The sequence below is a fragment of the Mauremys reevesii genome, linkage group 1 (assembly GCF_016161935.1).
Source record: "Mauremys reevesii isolate NIE-2019 linkage group 1, ASM1616193v1, whole genome shotgun sequence".
Classification (NCBI taxonomy): Eukaryota; Metazoa; Chordata; order Testudines; family Geoemydidae; genus Mauremys; species Mauremys reevesii.
The window spans coordinates 19,319,743-19,337,469 of record NC_052623.1 but is presented as its reverse complement, the minus strand read 5'-3'; positions in this window follow the sequence as shown (position 1 = coordinate 19,337,469).

Here is a 17,727-nt window from a genome sequence, read left to right as displayed (position 1 = left end):
TATCTCAGCGCCTTTAGAGCCTCAGTATTTTCATCTGCACCCTTCTTTCTGAACGAGCGTCTGTTTTCATTTTCACCTACATTTGTATAAGCACTTCTTTCCCCTGCCGCTGCCATTAGCTCACTTACGTTTTCTTTTTGTTGGCCAGGTTTTTTTCTGTGTTGGACCATGACTGACTGGTGACATAATGTATGAAGCTGACCCATTGTGGACAATAGCTGCCAGCACATGCACTAGGTCAAAGCCCAGTGCAGTCTGTCAAACAGAAAATAGGGTCTAGACCATGTTTTTGATCTGTGTTTGTACAACACATAGGGTCCTGCGCCATGGCACAAAATAATAAACAAACAATAATAAAATAATAAACAGAGCTGGTTTTATAATGGGAACACAATTTCACAAAAAGAGTCGACATCGTTTCCATTCTTCAGGGTCCAAAATGGGCCCGTTTCCATGACATTTACTAATTTTTCTTTTTAACTCACAACCTGGTTGTCCGTAAGAAAACATGGGTTTTGGTTAAAAAAACAACCTACTGATATAAAAAATGATTTCAATAAAATTTTGGTTATAAATATCACAGAAAGTTTTGTGAAAAACAACTGAAAGTTTTGATAATGCCGGCTCCACCTCTGATCAGCCTATATTTGGGAACCATTTAAGATCACATGTTTGCCAGCAGGATAGCAGCTCTACCTCCAATTTTCACACCACCAAGAAGAAATTCTGCCCCTGGATGAAGCAGATCACCAGCTCTCTAATGTAACCAACCCATTCTACCTCCCCAACCCAGCAAAACACTTAAGCATGTGCTCACCATTAGGCTTAAATGCTTGGCTGGATCAAGGGCAATGTGTTTATGCTACAGCTGTCTCTATGTGCTATCTAAGCACCTTACAAAATGATGTAAATCCAAATGGGTCCCTATATAAGATGAGGGACAGTTCATCAGTGATATAGGAATTAATTGTCCTTCTCTGTAAACTAGCGAAGTGCCCAAACCAAACCACCACATCCAAGTCCTCCTGAACTCTGGAAAGCAGAGCTTTGAAATCCAGATCCAGATCCTGTTTCTTAGTTTCATAGATTCCATGGCAGAAGGAACCATCTAGTCTGACCTTCTGTAGAGCACAGACCATAGAACGTCCCCAGAATAATTCCTAGCGCACACCTTGGGCCCATCTCCCCTGAAAATTGATTTTATTTCCTTTCGATAGGAACAAATCAAATGTAATTATGGAGGAGGGGCAATAGCTCAGCTATTAGAGCTGCACAGGGCTTTGGGTTTCCCCTCGCTGCTCTTTGGGAAGAGGGAAGCCTGGTGTTTCTTAGGGTGTCATTCTCCTGTTGCTGACTTCACACTTGGAGGGGGAAAATAGTCCCACCAAACCTGTCCTAGCTTTCTCTGTGTGTTACCCGCCTCCACACACACCAAAAAAAACCCCATGCCTTGGCTTATAGCTTCTCCTTAGACTCTTGCCCTGATTTATGGTATTTTTGCACTTCTGAGCACCTGGAAAGTGTTTTTATCCCATTAATTTCAACTTGGAAGTTTCAATGTGCCCCAGAAGACAAATAAATCACTCAGACCGGGAAGACGTGACCTGCACAACCGCCTCCCTTGTCTGAGACTCCCCTGACCTCCACACTAGCATTCCCTTCCCTCTCCTCCAGGAGGGATGGGGAGGGGGGCGGAGTGATAAACGCACCGCACAAGGAATGAACTTTTCATACTAAGATTAACATTGCAGGTCTTGCTGTCTAGACTCCACTTGTCTGAGCACCTACATAAAACTCCCTGCCACCAATGCACTTGCTGCTTCTGTGATTCAGCGAGGCTGCCCTGGTTCAGTGCAATGCAGCTTTACTGGATACGGCCTCTTTCACATGAACTGCACAGAGTTAGCTGCTAAAATCCCAGCTCCAGGCAGGTCCTTTCGCCACCCTCCTCCCAACCGAGACTTCTTGTCCCCTAGAAGTTTGATAACGTTATGCCCAAGTGTTGCTTGTGCTCAGTACTTCCTGAAAATCAAGCCCTCGTAAGGGGCCCCAGGTTTGACACCAAAAATAGAGGCACCCAAATCACAAGTCACTTTGGCTAATCTTGGCCAACGTTCTATCATCCTCATGGATTGGTTTGGGATATGATATCTTTCTTCCTCCTTGCATGCTCCTTGATCTAACAAATACAAACCTGGACAAATCGCTCAAAACATTAAGATTCCAGTCCTCAGGAAAAATTGGATCCTCACCCAAATTCTGCAGCATGACAGGATCTCTGTCAATGTCATCTATCAAAACAGCTTCCTTCTCTGTACTGGGGCTTTTCTGCTTAAGGTACTCACTGATGACTTGATGGTTAGGAGTTTGGGAAAAATGAGATCCTCATTTTTCCCACCACCACCATGACTTACTCAAATTTATGCGAGTGGTGAGCATAGAATGGCTAAATTAGTTTAACTTTTCATTAAATTAATATTTTTGAAAGTTCTGAAATGTTTAGCTAATCTATTTTTTAAAGTTATCTTCATCTTAGCAACGGCCTCAAGTCACAAAATGCAGATCTGGATTTTCAAAAATGCCCTTCTTCCTTCCTTCCCCCTGGAAATTTAATTTTGGGTCCATCTCTGGTTTACTGCATTATTTCATCTTTGCCATTCTCTGTGCCTCTGGGTTCTGTCTGGGACTGGAAATGCTGAAGTTCAACAAACACTGTACCTTCTGATATTTCCAGCCTAACTGTGAGCAGCAAGCACTGGAAAACTTGCAAGAAGCATGTTCTCATGTGATTTCCAGCCAAATTGTGCAATGTCTGGGATCAGACTGTTTGAACAAACTGAATAATCATCTTGTTTATCTGCACTATATTAGCCACTAGATATCTTGGCAAGCTGTGGAGTTCCAGACTGGATGTGGTCTCTGGTTAAACAACGGAGACAAAAACGGAACTCAAGCTGTGTGGATGCCGCTTGATTGTCTGAGGGTGTAGCTATTTTCCTTAAGTGGGGAAGAGGTCTTGAGGCTTTAGCTCTGTGGGAGGTGTCTGCTGGGGCTTGGGGCTTTAGCCCCATGGCAAGGTGGTGGGGCTAAAGGCTTCAAGCCCCATGAGAGGCACCTGCTGGGGCTTGTGGCTTCAGCAGGACTGGGGCTGAGGCCCTGACCCTGTCAGGTGCACCCTGCAGGGCTGAAGCCATGAAACTCTCCCACCCGCTGTGCAGAAGCCAGAGACGGTGCACGGGGGTGCACCTGGGGTCATGTGGCCCCCCCCTAGATTTTTGCCAGACTTTGCTGGCCCCATTTGGTCACATGGTACCGCCGGGCCCCCTCCCTGCAGGGAAGCTGCTGGAGCCGGCAAGCTGGGATCTGCAGCCGTGGGGAGAGGCTGCGGCACACAGCTGGGAGCTGCAGGGAGAGTCACTGCTTTTGCTGCTGCCTCTCCCTGTAGCTCTCAGCTGCTTGCCGCTGCCTCTCCTCCTGGGGCTAACACCTGGGAGCTGTAGGATAACGAGGGAGGCATGCCGGGGGGAGGGGGAGCATGACTCAAGTTGTTGTGGGGGCAGGACCTTTAAATTGTGCCCCCTCCCCAACAGGCATCAGTCATCTCTGGCAGAAGGCTCTAGCCCCACCATCCTGCCGCAGGGCAGAAGCCCTGCGCTCCTCCCTCCCCAGTCTGGAAGGTGGAGAATGAGCCACAATTTACCTGTAAAAGAGCCATGTGGCTCACGAGCCATGGTTTGGCCACCCCTGGTCTAGAGCTTCAGATTGTTTGAACAACCTGAATAATCACCTTGTTTATCTGCAATATATTATTCAGCCACTAGCAGGGGCGGCTCCAGGCACCAGCATGCCAAGCGTGTGCCTGGGGCGGCAAGCCATGGGGGGCGCTCTGCCGGTCGCTGCGAGGGCGGCAGGCAGGTTGCCTTTGGCAGCTTGCCTGCGGAGGGTCAGCTGGTCCCGCATCTTCGGCGGACCTCCCGCAGGCGTGCTGCCAAGTCTGCGGGACCGGGGACCTCCCGCAGGCAAGCCGCCGAAGGCAGCCTGCCTGCCGTGCTTGGGGTGGCAAAATACCTAGAGCCACCCCTGGCCACTAGATATCTGGGCAAGCTGCAGAGTTCCAGACTAGATGTGGTCTCTGGTTAAACAAGGGAGACAAAAATGGAACTCAAGCTATGTGGAAGCTGGCTTGATTGTCTGAGGGTGTAGCTATTTTCCTTAAATAACGTCCCCTTATCCTGGCCACCGCCCACCCCAGGGTGGTGGCCCAGCTCACCTACACTATTGACTCTGGCCGCTAGGCTTCACGGACCTGATAGTAAGGGCTGTATCACTGACTTTGGCCACTGGGACAGACTGCCCTCATAGTAAGTGCTGGGCGACTGACTCTGGCCACTAGGCAACACTGCTCCAATAGCAAGGGCTGTATTACTGACCCTGGCTGTTAGGCTGTACCGCTCTGGTAGCTAGAGCCGTATTACTGACTCTGGCCATGGGGCCGCACTGTCCTAGGGTTGCCAACCCTCTAGGATTGTCCTGGAGTCTCCAGCAATTAAAGATTAATCTTTAATTAAAGATTATGTCATGCGATGAAACCTTCAGGAATACGCGCAACCAAAATTGGCAACTCTACAATGCCCTGATGGCAAGGGCTGGGTTATTGACTCTGACCACTAGACCACACTGCCCTGAGCACAAGGGCTGGGCTACGGACTAAGGCCACAGAGCTATGCAGCCCAGAGACTGGGGGCAGCTCTACAGACTCAACCACAGGCTGTAACACACCTCTCCCCTGCCCCCAAAGGGTGACAGGGTGTATCAGCCCTGCGACAATTATTTACTTCAAAGTTCTGGAAACTGTCCATTATTAATGCTATGCCAACAAAGAGGAAAAAGGAAATTTCTACAAACAGCTACAGAGCATAGAAGACAAGGTCCCGAAAAGCGATGTGCTCCAAATAATTGGAGACACAAATGCTAAACTGGGGAGCAACAATACTGGCAGGGAAGCAGTTATGGGGAAACAAGGCCTCAGTGAAATGAACACAAATGATTCAATGTTTGCTAATTTTGGTGGAGTAAATTACCCCGTCATTTTCCTTCACCATACTATTAACAAGACAACTTGGAGGTCACCAGGCCACGGAACAGGGAATTAAACTGATTGCATTACAATTTGGTCCAAATGGAGAAGAACGTCATATGATGTGCATAGCAGGAATGGGGCAGATGTGGGAACAGACCATGCATTTGTGGTAGCTAAATTGAGAATAAAAATTAGAACCGTACAACAAAGATGCCCACATTATAACATCATGTAGTTAAAACAGACACCACAACAAGAGTTTAGAACTGCACTAGCAAACAGGTCCCAGGCACTTGAAGATGAAGACGATGGAACAGTCGAAGGCAAATGGAAATGCCTACAGGAAACCTTCTCCAAAACCTGTGGAAAAAGTGCTGGGATTCAGAAAGAAATACCACAATGAACAGTTGTCTGAGGATACACGGTAGAAAATAGAAGACAGACATTAAATTAAACTGAAATTAAATCAAGCAAGAAGAAGAACATAGAAAGAGCAACTCTCGGAGGAATATACTGCAAAGAACAAAGAGGTCAAGTAAAATGATAGGAAAGACAAACAAGATTTTATAGACAAAATGGCAATAGATGCATAGATCGACGCAGCATAAAATGACATGAAAACACTAGACAACCTCACTATACAGTTGTCAGGAAGAATAAACACCAATCGATCAGCCCAAGACAAGAGGGTAATTTAACAATGAAGACATCAGAACAATTAAGTACATGATGGCAGTACTTTAGTCAACTATTTAATGGGGAGTTACTGCTCAACCTCCCCAGACCCAGAAGAAGTAGACGATCTGAACATCAAACTAGGACCTATCACTGGAGCAGAAGTAGAGAGGGCAGTCCATCAATTAACAAGTGGAAAGGCACCAAATCCAGACCAGATCACAACAGAGGTCCTTACGGCAGACTCAAAGAACACAGCAGACATTTTGATAGGCCTCTTTCAAAAGATATGGGAAGAAAAAAAATACTAAACCAGTGGGGAAATGGTCATATAGTGAAGCTGACAAAGACAGGAGACTGCTGCCAGTGAAAAAAGTCAAGGCACATTATCCTAGACAGACTAAAGAAAGCAGTAGATTTAATGGCAAGAACGGGAAGGGTTCAGACATGTGAAACCAGGCACAGATCAAATAGTAACTCTATGTATCATCATAGAACTGTTGATTGAATGGCAGTCACCGTGTTACATGAATTTCGTAGTTTACCAAAAAACTTTGACAAAGTGGACAGTCTTATAGAAGTTGCTACACCACTATAGAATCCCCTAGAAATGTCTGAATATTATTCAGAGCTTCTATGAAAATATGACATGCCAAGTAATGCATAACAATGAACTGACAAAGTCATTCAAGGTAACTACCGGCATCAGACAAGAACGTCTTATGTTGCCTATCACCTTCCTACTCGTAACTGATTAGGTAAAGAGAAAGACTCCAGAACAACCAAGGAGCATAAAATGGACTTTCACAAAGAAGCTAGAAAACCTCAACTTCGCAGACAACATCTACCAAAAAGATATAAGTGCTAAAACAAACTATCAACAAACCTATGCATAGTTAACAGGGCTGAAAATCAACACAGAGAAAACTAAAACCATGAGAATCAACACACAAGAAACACCAATAACGCTTTCTGGGAGTGACACAGAAGAGGTCTGATACTTCACATATTGTGATAGCATTGTAAGTAAAACAGGTGGAACAGATGGAGACATTAAAACCAGATTAGCAAAAGCTAGACATGCCTTTACAACCGCAGAACTGATTTGGAGAAACAGTAACCTTGCCCTCTGAACTAACCTTAGTCTATTTAACACTATTATAAAGTCTGTCTTACTATACAGCACTGAAGCTTGGAGACTTCTCAAGAGCTTACACTCAAAACTCCAAGTTTTCAGAAAAAAATCCCAAACGAAGAGCTTTTGAGGACAATGAAACAAACTGACATGACAGGAAATGATGGAACAAAAATGGAGATGGCTAGGACACACACGGCAGAAAGAACCAAACAAGAAGACAGGACAGATGTTGGACTAGAATCCCCAGGGCAAGAGGCAGCAGAGTAGAACAAGGACAACTGAGAAACACACAACAGAAGCAGAACTGAAAGCTATCAAAGTGACCTGGGAAGAAGCAAGAGGCTGCCAAAGATGGAAGGGAGTGGTGAAGGCCCTATGTTCTGCATGTAAGAAAGAGGCATAGTCAAGTCAAGTGTAAACAAGTGAATAATTCCCCTTCCCAAAAATGTCATTGACAATAACATATGTGTGATTATATCTTTAATATGAACAGTAGGCACATTACATTGGTTAGGATAATGTGACCCAGTGTCACAGATGCACACTGTGGAGGGGCTAATAATAATAATAATAATAATAGCAGTTCTGTAATCCCTTCTATCCAAATATCTCAAAACACCTCACAAACAGTCATTAGAACCCTCACTAAACTTCATGCCAAGTGGCTAAGCCTTATCTGTCGGACAGATGAGGGAATTAGGGGGAGGGATAGCTCAGTGGTTTGAGCATTGGCCTGCTAAACCCAGGGTTGTGAGTTTAATCCTTGAGGAGGCCACTTAGGGATCTGGGGCAAAAATTGGTCCTGCTAGTGAAGGCAGGGGGCTGGACTAGATGACCTTTCAAGGTCCCTTCCAGCTCTAAGAGATTGGTATATCTCTGATTATTACCTTAATTGAGGTTAAGTGATTTATTGGGAGAAGTCCGTGACAGACCTTGGTGTAGAAGTCAGGAGCCGGACTCCTGGTCCCTTTGGCCTCACAAGAAGGAGGAAAAAGATTAAAATGAGAGGTTCCAATCAGTTAAAAGACAGAGCACAGGAAAAGTGGAAGCAGGAAAGAGATAAAGTGAGGAAATGATACCAAGGAAGTGAAATAGCTCCAGCTGATCCACAGTGGAACCAGGAACCATTTTGACATTACTGGAGGATTAGCTGATGCACCGTGTAAGATCAATCGGTAAATAAAACGATAATATGTCATGATTCTATGGCACCCTTCATCAGAGGATCACAAAGCATTTATCAACCCAAGGCCAAATTCAATCCTAGGTTACATCTGAAAGGCTTCTGGGAGCTGTGCTATCTGGCTCCATTCGCTAATCTATTCCCCCACCAGAGGGCGAATGAGGGAGAGAGAAGCAATATTGTCCCTATTTCCACACAGCACGTCCGTGGCAGAGCCAGGATGGAATTCTGGCATGCCTGCCCCCCAGCTCCATCTTTGCTCCACTCAAGAACCCTTCCTACATGCGCTGGGCAGTTAACCCAGCAGTGTAGGACAGGAAGCGGAAAGCAATAGCATGTGCTGTTGAAACTGCAGGAGATATTGAGGCAGGCAGATTGCTAGATGTGGCCAGCAGAAAAATGGTGGGGTTAACCTGTCTAATTAGATCTCAGAGAGCTCACATCACCATGTTAAGTGCCATTGTTAGCCACACAGTATAGTAACACCCCCACTCTTCTGAGAAACCCCAGGAGATTCTTGCTGACCACAAGTGATAAGTACTTTGGTTTTATGTCTCATCCAACGATACAAAGGGGATGGTCAAGAATGCACATCTTTACAGTTATGGGGTCTCATCCAAAGCATATTCACCTGAATGGAGAGCCATAAGAACATCAGAACGGTCATACTGGGTCAGACCAAAGGTCCATCTAGCCCAGTATCCTGTCCTCAGACAGTGGCCAGTGCCAGTCCCATTGACTTTGATGGACTGTGAATCAAGCCTTTAGTTGCCATATAATTCTAATAGGGACTGATGCTGGAAGCCCTATGGTAATTCCAATATAGACTAGACCTCCTGAGGTCCCTTACAACCTTGATATTGTATGGTTCTAGACATGGCAGTCCTGAGGGTAACCAACAGAAGGTAGGGCCGGGGAATATTTTTTTAAGGGTGGAATTTTCAAAAGATCTCACCGTTGACTTACCTCTGCTCCTACAGACGTCAATAGAAAAACTCCCATCAGCCTCAATGGGTGGAGAATCACGGCCTAAGTGAACAGACCGGAGTGCATTATTTAAGCAGTTAGAACATGAGGAGCATCTGTTTTCCAAACTAGATGACGGTCTCTTGAAAATATGACTGATGGATTCCTCACTATCATTCCCAGAACTTTTTAAGCCGTACCCTTTGGCATTCTTTTAATGTAGCGAGTCGGAAGATACTTCTACGTGCGATAGAGTTGAGCTCAGCCTATGTAGGACCCACGCTCTTTATTCAGGATGTGTGGAAAAGGGATTTCTTTGTATAAAAGCAGGGGTTCTCACATTGCCATAGTTCAGATCACAGTTTAATTGGAAAGTTTGTCTCTTGGACACCTCCACCTCCCAATTCCCCTCCCCTCCCACTACCGACTGAATAATAATATCCCAGCAGAAACCATAGCAATTGCTCACACAGAAAAGCAACATAGGAATGCATCGAGTATACTTGTAAGCTATGTCTTATAATGTACCTAGCAGCTGGAAACAAAGGGGGGACTAGAACCACGTGACTCACTGGCTTTCCACCGACTACCGGCAATTGCTCTGTGGATCAACAGTGCTCCCTCGGCCACAATTTGGGACCCATTGATATATAGAATTACAAGTCAGCTACAGCTCCTCAGTGTGATGCAGTCATTAACAGTTTGACTATCTGACATGATGTGAAGAAGGATTCACTCCACAAATGGTATTTACTAGAGTGTCAAGTGATTAAAAAAAATAATCACACAATTAAAAAAATTTATCCCGCTTAATCGCACTGTTAAACAATAATAGAATACCATTTATTTAAATATTTTTGGATGTTTTCTATATTTTCAAATATATTGATTTCAGTTACAACACAGAACACAAAGTGTAGTGCTCACTTTATATTTATTTATTACAAGTATTTGCACTGTAAAAAACAATAGTATTTTTCAATTAACCTAATACAAGTACTGTAATGTAATCTCTTTATCATGAAAGTTGAACTATTTTTAAAAAATAACTGCATTCAAAAATAAAACAAAGTCTACTCAGTCCTATTTCTTGTTCAATCAATCACTAAAACAAACAAGTTTGCTTACATTTGCAGGAGATAATGCTGCCTGCTTCTTGTTTACAATGTCACCTGAAAGTGAGAGCAGGTGTTCTCATGGCACTGTTGCACCCGGCGTTGCAATATATTTATATGTCATATGTGCTAAAGATTCATATGTCCCTTCATGCTTCATCCACTATTCCAGAGGATGTGCTTCCATGCTGATGACAGGTTCTGCTCAATAACAATCCAAAGCAGGGAGGACCGACATGTGCATTTTTATAATCTGAGTCAGATGCCACCAGCAGAAGGTAAATTTTCTTTTTTTGGTGGTTCGTGTTCTGTAGTTTCTGCATTAGAGTGTTGCTCTTTTAAGACTTCTAAAAGCATGCTCCACACCTCATCCCTCTCAGATTTTGGAAGGCACTTCAGATTCTTAAAAACTTGGGTTGAGCGCTGTAGCTACCTTTAAAAATTTCATATTAGTACCTTCTTTGCATTTTGTCAAATCTGCAGCAAAAGTGTTCTTAAAATGAACAACATGTGCTGAGTCATCATCTAAGACTACTATAACATGAAATATATGGCAGAATGTGAATAAAACAGAGCCAGAAATACAATTCTCCCCCAAGTAGTTCAGTCACAAATTTAATTAGCACATTATTTTTTTAATGAGCATCATCATCATGGAAGCATGTCCTCTGGAACGGTGGCTGAAGCATGAAGGGGCATACAAATGTTTAATATATCTGGCATGTAAATACCTTGCAATGCCAGCTACAAAAGTTCCATATGAAAACCTGTTTCCACTTTCTGGTGACATTGTAAAGAAGAAGTGAGCAGCATTATCTCCCGTAAATGTAAACAAACTTGTTTGTCTTAGCAATTGGCTGGACAAGAAGTAGGACTGAGTGGACTTGTAGGCTCTGACATTTTACATTGTTTTGTTTTTGAGTGCAGTTATGTAAAAAAAAAGAATCTACATTTGTAAGTTGCATTTTCACGATAAAGAGATTGCACTATGGTACTTGTATGAGGTAAACTAAAAAATACTTTTTCTTTTGTTTATCATTTTTACAGTGGAAATATTTGTAATAAAAAATAATAATATAAAGTGAGCACTGAGCACTTTGTATTCTGTGTTGTAATTGAAATCAATATGTTTGAAAATGTAGAAAAATATCCATAAATACTTAATAAATTTCAATTGGTATTCTATTGTTTAACAGTGCAATTAAAACTGTGATTAATCACAATAAATGTTTTTAAATTTTGATATTTTTGAGTTAATCATGTGAGTGAACTGCAATTGATCAACATCCCTAGTATTTACCTGTATGCATAAGTAGGTAGGGAGGATGGTACATTGGCCTGGGATCCAGGAAACCTGGTATCAATTACTGGCTAGGCCATAGATGCCCTGTTTCACTTGGCCAAGTCCCTTGATCTCCCCTCAGTGCCTCAGTTCCCATGGGAATAATACCCCTACTATCTGGGGCATTGTGAGGGTAAGATCCATAAAGGATTGACAGTCACTCAAATATTATGGTGAGGAAGGCCACATAAGTAGGCTTGGAAGGATTTGAATTTTTGTTGCTAAATGTCAATTTCACCATACACACGCAAATCAACGGAATATTTCCATCAGTAATAATCACAATTTACAGTGAGGCAAAGTACGAAAAATGCTGCTTGAGAACATATTAGAGTTTGATTTAAGGCTATTTACTTTGCATATTTGGACATGTGATGTGGACTATTTGTGCTTTAACAGTTAAAAAGCTTTTGCTGTTTGAATCTCAACCTTTACTGTCATCAAATAATTATTATCTGAGTCCCCCGTCTCCCATAACGTCCCGCCACTGTGAAATTAAAATCAATAAAAAATGCTTACAACCCATAATTTTACACAACTGCAAACACTGAAATTGATGAAAATAAAAAAGACTTAAAAACAAACAAAAATATTGTCCACCAAAATTGTAAATAAATAAATAAATAGAAATCAAATTCTGCCAAGCCAATATATATATATATATATATATGTATATATATATATATATACACCTAGACAGAGCGATAACAACTACCTTTATAGACAGGACCTAAGGGCTCAGTTCTGAAAGGTGCTGAGCACCCTTAGCTGCCACTGAAATCAACAGGAGTCGAGCGGGGGCTCTCCCAACCTCTTACAGGATGAGGTCCATTAGCCAGGAATGGCCTTCTAAGACTAATAAGCCTTAGCCACTGTGTAATAACGACATTGAGACCTCAGTGAGCAGACTCCTGGCAGCGCCAGTCCATCTGTTTCAAGGCGGTAGTATTTCTCCCCTCCAAAGCCCCCACTGTAATGAAACAGTCTGTTCACCATACGTTGTTATGTTTTAATGAAAAAAAGGAATTCAGATTGTTATGTTTTGTGACCTATAGCTAGCAACACATAACCCCAGCACTCCCATTGCAACTGTAAAGCGTTGATGTTAGTGTAACATAAGATGCCGAGGAAGCGATTCCTCACAAATATTATGATGGGGTTGTCATGTTGCGGTCCGTGTGGAGTGATATACTGACTGATCAACAAACTGCCCTGTCGGGCCCCAGCACTGTAAGACGACTCTCCTTCTCTCTGTGCAGTCTGAGCCAAGCCATTCTACACATGCCAGCGGGCTTCTTCAAAGGTCTTCGGGGGGGCGTCGGAATGGATGTGTGAGAACAACAGACAGTTCTGTTCCAAGGATGTAATGATCCGTTGCCTCTCGCTCTAAATCAGGCAGCAAAAGAAAGTTATTTGGATCTGCCCTGGCCTGATGTGAAGCTGATATACTTCTGCCTAAGGAGGAGAACAAGAAAATGGGAAGAGGGGGTGCAAAAGAGGGGGCAGGGGGGTCAAATGGCAGAGAGACGTCCCAGACAACAATTCTAAGCTGATATGGGGTGCAAAGGAAACTCCATTGCTCTTGTCCCTCCAAAGCTGAGACACCTGCTCTGAAGATATTTCTAGTCCAATCCTGCAAGAGCTTCACGTGCAGATCTCCCATTGAGGTACTAACACTAACAATAAACAGACAACTCTTCCAGGATTGGGACATAAATTTGTAGGAGCAGTCAAATATTTTATTGTTACAGAATTTAGTGAGGGAAAAGACCTCTGAGTCCTCTCCACCCCACATCCTCCCAGTTCAAGATTTTCCTTTATGGTGTATGATTTACTTCTGTTATTTATGATCATTATGATTTGTGTTTCAGCAGCGCCAAGAAGCCCCAATCAGGATGAGGTGCCTCCAGAACAGAGACTCCAGTTACCAAGCAAATCTTTCCACCTTTTCCTTCAGCTTTCAGTTCAACCCTATGTACCTAGCATGACATGCCTCCGCTGGCTTGTGCATGTGTGTCGAATGAATGACGGGCGCATCCCAAAGGACATCCTCTACGGTGAACTGGCATCTGGAAAAAGACCCAAAGGATGCACAAAATTGCAGTTTAAGGATGTGTGCAAGCGAGACCTCAAGGAAACAGACCTGGATGTGGATAACTGGGATGATCACACTCAGGACCGCAGCCTTTGGAAACAAGAGCTTAACAAAGGTCTCTGGAGTTCCGAGAGGAAGCCGTCCAGCCTAGCAGAGGAGAAAAGAGCTTGCAGAAGGCAGAGCCTGAAGAGTCGAGGCACCACCTTTGAGTGTGACAGATGCGGCAGAGTCAGAGATTGCCTCGATCAAGTGGGTCTCTTTAGCCATAAAACCAATTGAGTAAATTCTCTGCCTCTCAGGGGCGCATATCCATGGCCTCTTGAGACTGAAGGATGCCTATTCAACCTAGCATGGTCTTCAGTCATAAACATGTACATTACACACACTCCATGTTGAGATGCTTTGGGTTCCTCAGTAGCCATATTTAAAGGTGGCTGTTGCTTCTAACTTCAAGGTTCATTGCTGCTCACTGGAACTGCTAGATGCTGCATAAAGGCATGCAAAGACACAGCCCTCATCCCCTAGAGTTTACCATCTAACACATTCTAATCGTTCGTGCTGCCCAGATCTGTGCCTTCACCATTGTACTGCTTTTTTGTCAAGGCAGTGCTGTTAAACCAGATCAAGCATACATATCAGCTGACAAGGCACCTAGCTTCTCTTTGTCAGGTTTCAGAGTAGGAGCCATGTTAGTCTGTATCCACAAAAAGAACAGGAGTACTTGTGGCACCTTAGAGACTAACAAATTTATTTGAGCATAAGCTTTCGTGGGCTACAGCCCACTTCATGGGATGCATGCAGTGGAAAATACAGTAGGAAGATATATATATACACAGAGAACATGAAACAATGGGTGTTACCATACACACTCTAATGAGAGTGATCAGTTAAAGTGAGTTATTACCAGCAGGAGAGAAAAAAACTTTTTGTAGTGGTAATCAAAATGGTCCATTTGCAGCAGTTGATAAGAAGTTGTAAGGAACAGTGGTGGTGGTGGGGACGGGGGGGGAATAAACATGGGGAAATAGTTTTACTTTGTGTAATGGCCCATCCACTCCCAGTCTTTATTCAAGCCTGATATAATGGTGTCCATTTTGCAAATTAATTCCAATTCAGCAGTCTCTCGTTGGAGTCTGTTTCTGAAGTTTTTTTTGTTGTAATATTGCGACTTTTAGGTCTGTAATTGAGTGACCAGGGAGACTGAAGTGTTCTCCGACTGGTTTTTGAATGTTCAATCTCCAGACTCCAAGGAGAGACTGCTGACTTGGAATTAATTTGCAAAATGGACACCATTAAATTAGGCTTGAATAAAGACTGGGAGTGGATGGGCCATTACACAAAGTAAAACTATTTCCCCATGTTTATCCCCCCACCACACACGCCCACACATGCACACACACACACACACTGTTCCTCACACCTTCTTATCAACTGCTGCAAATGGACCATTTTGATTACTACAAAAAGTTTTTTTCTCTCCTGCTGGTAATAGCTCACCTTAAGTGATCACTCTCGTTAGAGTGTGTATGGTAACACCCATTGTTTCATGTTCTCCGTGTGTGTGTGTGTATATATATATCTTCTTACTGTATTTTCCACTGCATGCATCCAATGAAGTGGGACGCAGCCCACGAAAGCTTATGCTCAAATAAATGTATTAGTCTCTAAGGTGCCCCAGCTTCTCTTTGTGAACACCCACAATTCTGGGTTCCACTACTGCAGGGAAGAACATGGGAAAATATACCTGAGCCTTCAGACTTGCTATAGCCAATGGGCCCGCAAGAGGAGTTTTATCTGTGTGAGTACAGAGTGCTATGGAAGAAAAAAAGGGAAGCGCCACCTTACAGTTGTAAACAGCAGACCCAGGCCAAACCTATGACAATCCTAGCCGAGAATCTGGTTCAGAAGTCACCTCTAGTGTAACAGAGCAACTCGATCTACACTATCAGGAATCTGCACCACATGCACAAAATATCTGCCAGGAAACTTATTTACGCACTGACATGAAGGCAGCCCTGTGGGGAGCATTCACATTCTTAGCAGAGGAAGTATATGTGTGAACATCCAAGAGTAGAAGAGGAGATCGTCCCTCATTCCCCAGCTGGGAAAAAGCTGCCATTTTTAATCCACTCCTAGCCCTTAACAAGAAGCCTCCAGAAATCTGCTGTGCCAAGACATGGACACTCCAGCTGTCACATTACATTAGTATTGTTTTATGGTAAGGTCTAGAGGCCACAACTGAGATCGGGGCCCCATTGGGCTAGGCAACGTACAAGCACATAGTAAGAGACAATTCCTGCCCTGAAGAGCTTACAATTTAAGTAGACAGGACAATAGGATGGTAGGAAAAAATAAGAGGTGCAGAGAGGTGACGTGACTTCATGCAGAGCTTGAGGATAGGATCCATGTCTCTATTTCTCAGTGTCTAATCCACTGACTATGCTGACTCCACTTCTATTACACTGACAGCTCTGCCCTCTCCCTGCCCCAGCCTTATTCTAGACTTGATCCAGCTCCCATTGAAGACAACAGAAAGACTCTTATAGACTTCTATGAGAACTGAAATGGAGACAAAGTCTTCTCTGGTTCCTTGAGTTGGGGTCTAAAATGCCAATAAATGCTTTCCTGTTAATTAAAGACCAGAAATAAAAGAAAAAACATTCCTGGGAGATAAAAACAGAAAGGAAAATCATATGAATGTAATATTTCATTTTTAAATTTGAGATCGATCGATCCATTAATTTAAGCTAAAATCTCAGGGCAGAACTTTGAGGAATGTGGATTCACACCTGAGCTTTGCAGCTGGTTCCTATCTGGATGTCTCTCTATTTTCACTGGAAGTGAAGGGAACATATTCACACTGCATTGTAGAGAAAATTAGCATTATTTCTCTAGGAAAAGTTCGGCCTGGTGTCTTCCTCTTTGATTCCTGCCCATCAGCTCAAAAGAAGGTGTACATTTTTAACGGTGAGAGTCATTAATCATTGGAACAATTTACCAAAGGGTTGTGATAGATTCTCCATCACTGGCAATTTTTAAATCAAGACTGGCTGCTTTTCAAAAAGATCTGCTCTAGGAATTATTTTGGAGAAGTTCTCTGGCCTGCGTTATAGAATCATAGACTTCATAGAGTTCCCTGCACTCATGTTATCGTATTATCTAGACCATCCCTGACAGGTGTTTGTCCAACCTGCTCTTAAAAATCTCCAATTACACATTCCACAACCACCCTGGGCAATTATACAAGAAGCCAAACTAGATGACCACAGTGACCTTCTGGCCTTAGAATCTATGAACCTATAAATTCAGCAGCAACAATGGGGCTGAATGAAGTCTTTCCACTACTTTCAGTCCTGTATCAGCTTCATGGCTTCACTCATCTTTAGATCTTTTTGTTCTATGCCATTTTTCACTGTATCTACCCAGAAGTCTTCCTCTGTTTCTGGTTCTTTGTGCTCTGCATGTATTGCCAGGTATGGGATCCTTTCTGGGTCCATTCTTGACATATGTCCAAGCCATTGCAATCATCTGTCCTGAATCTTCTGTGACAGCGATTTCTTGCCTTAGCCATTTTTGATCACTTCATTTTTTATGTTCTGTAGTCTTGAAATTCTCAGTATTCCTCTCAGCCAGCTCATTTCTGCAGTCGATACCTTTTGGTCACCGACTTTCCTAATATACCCACATAGCAGTATCGGCATGACAGTTGTCTTACACATGCTGATTTACAATTTTATCAAACTCTCATTTGCCTTCCAAATTTTTCTGAACACAGTAATAGCTCATCTGAGTCTTCTTTTTATATCATCTTCACATTTCCCATTCTTCAACACTTGTCCTCCAGAATACACAAATTGTTAAGTTCCTTGTTTCCAGCTTTGATCTTTACCTCTTCCTCTTGTCTTCCAATTACCAGAATGTTTGTCTTCTCCATGCTGATCTTCAGTCTGAATTTTCGGCTTTCCCAGTCTACCTTGTCAGTTATTCTCTGTAGACCCTCCTTGGTCAGTACCATCAGGTCAATGTCCTCTGGGAATTTAAGATTATTCACTGTCCTTCCAGTACCAAGATGAACAAAGCTGGTGATAGCATGCGTCCTTATCTCACTTCTACAGTCATCCTGAACCATTCCA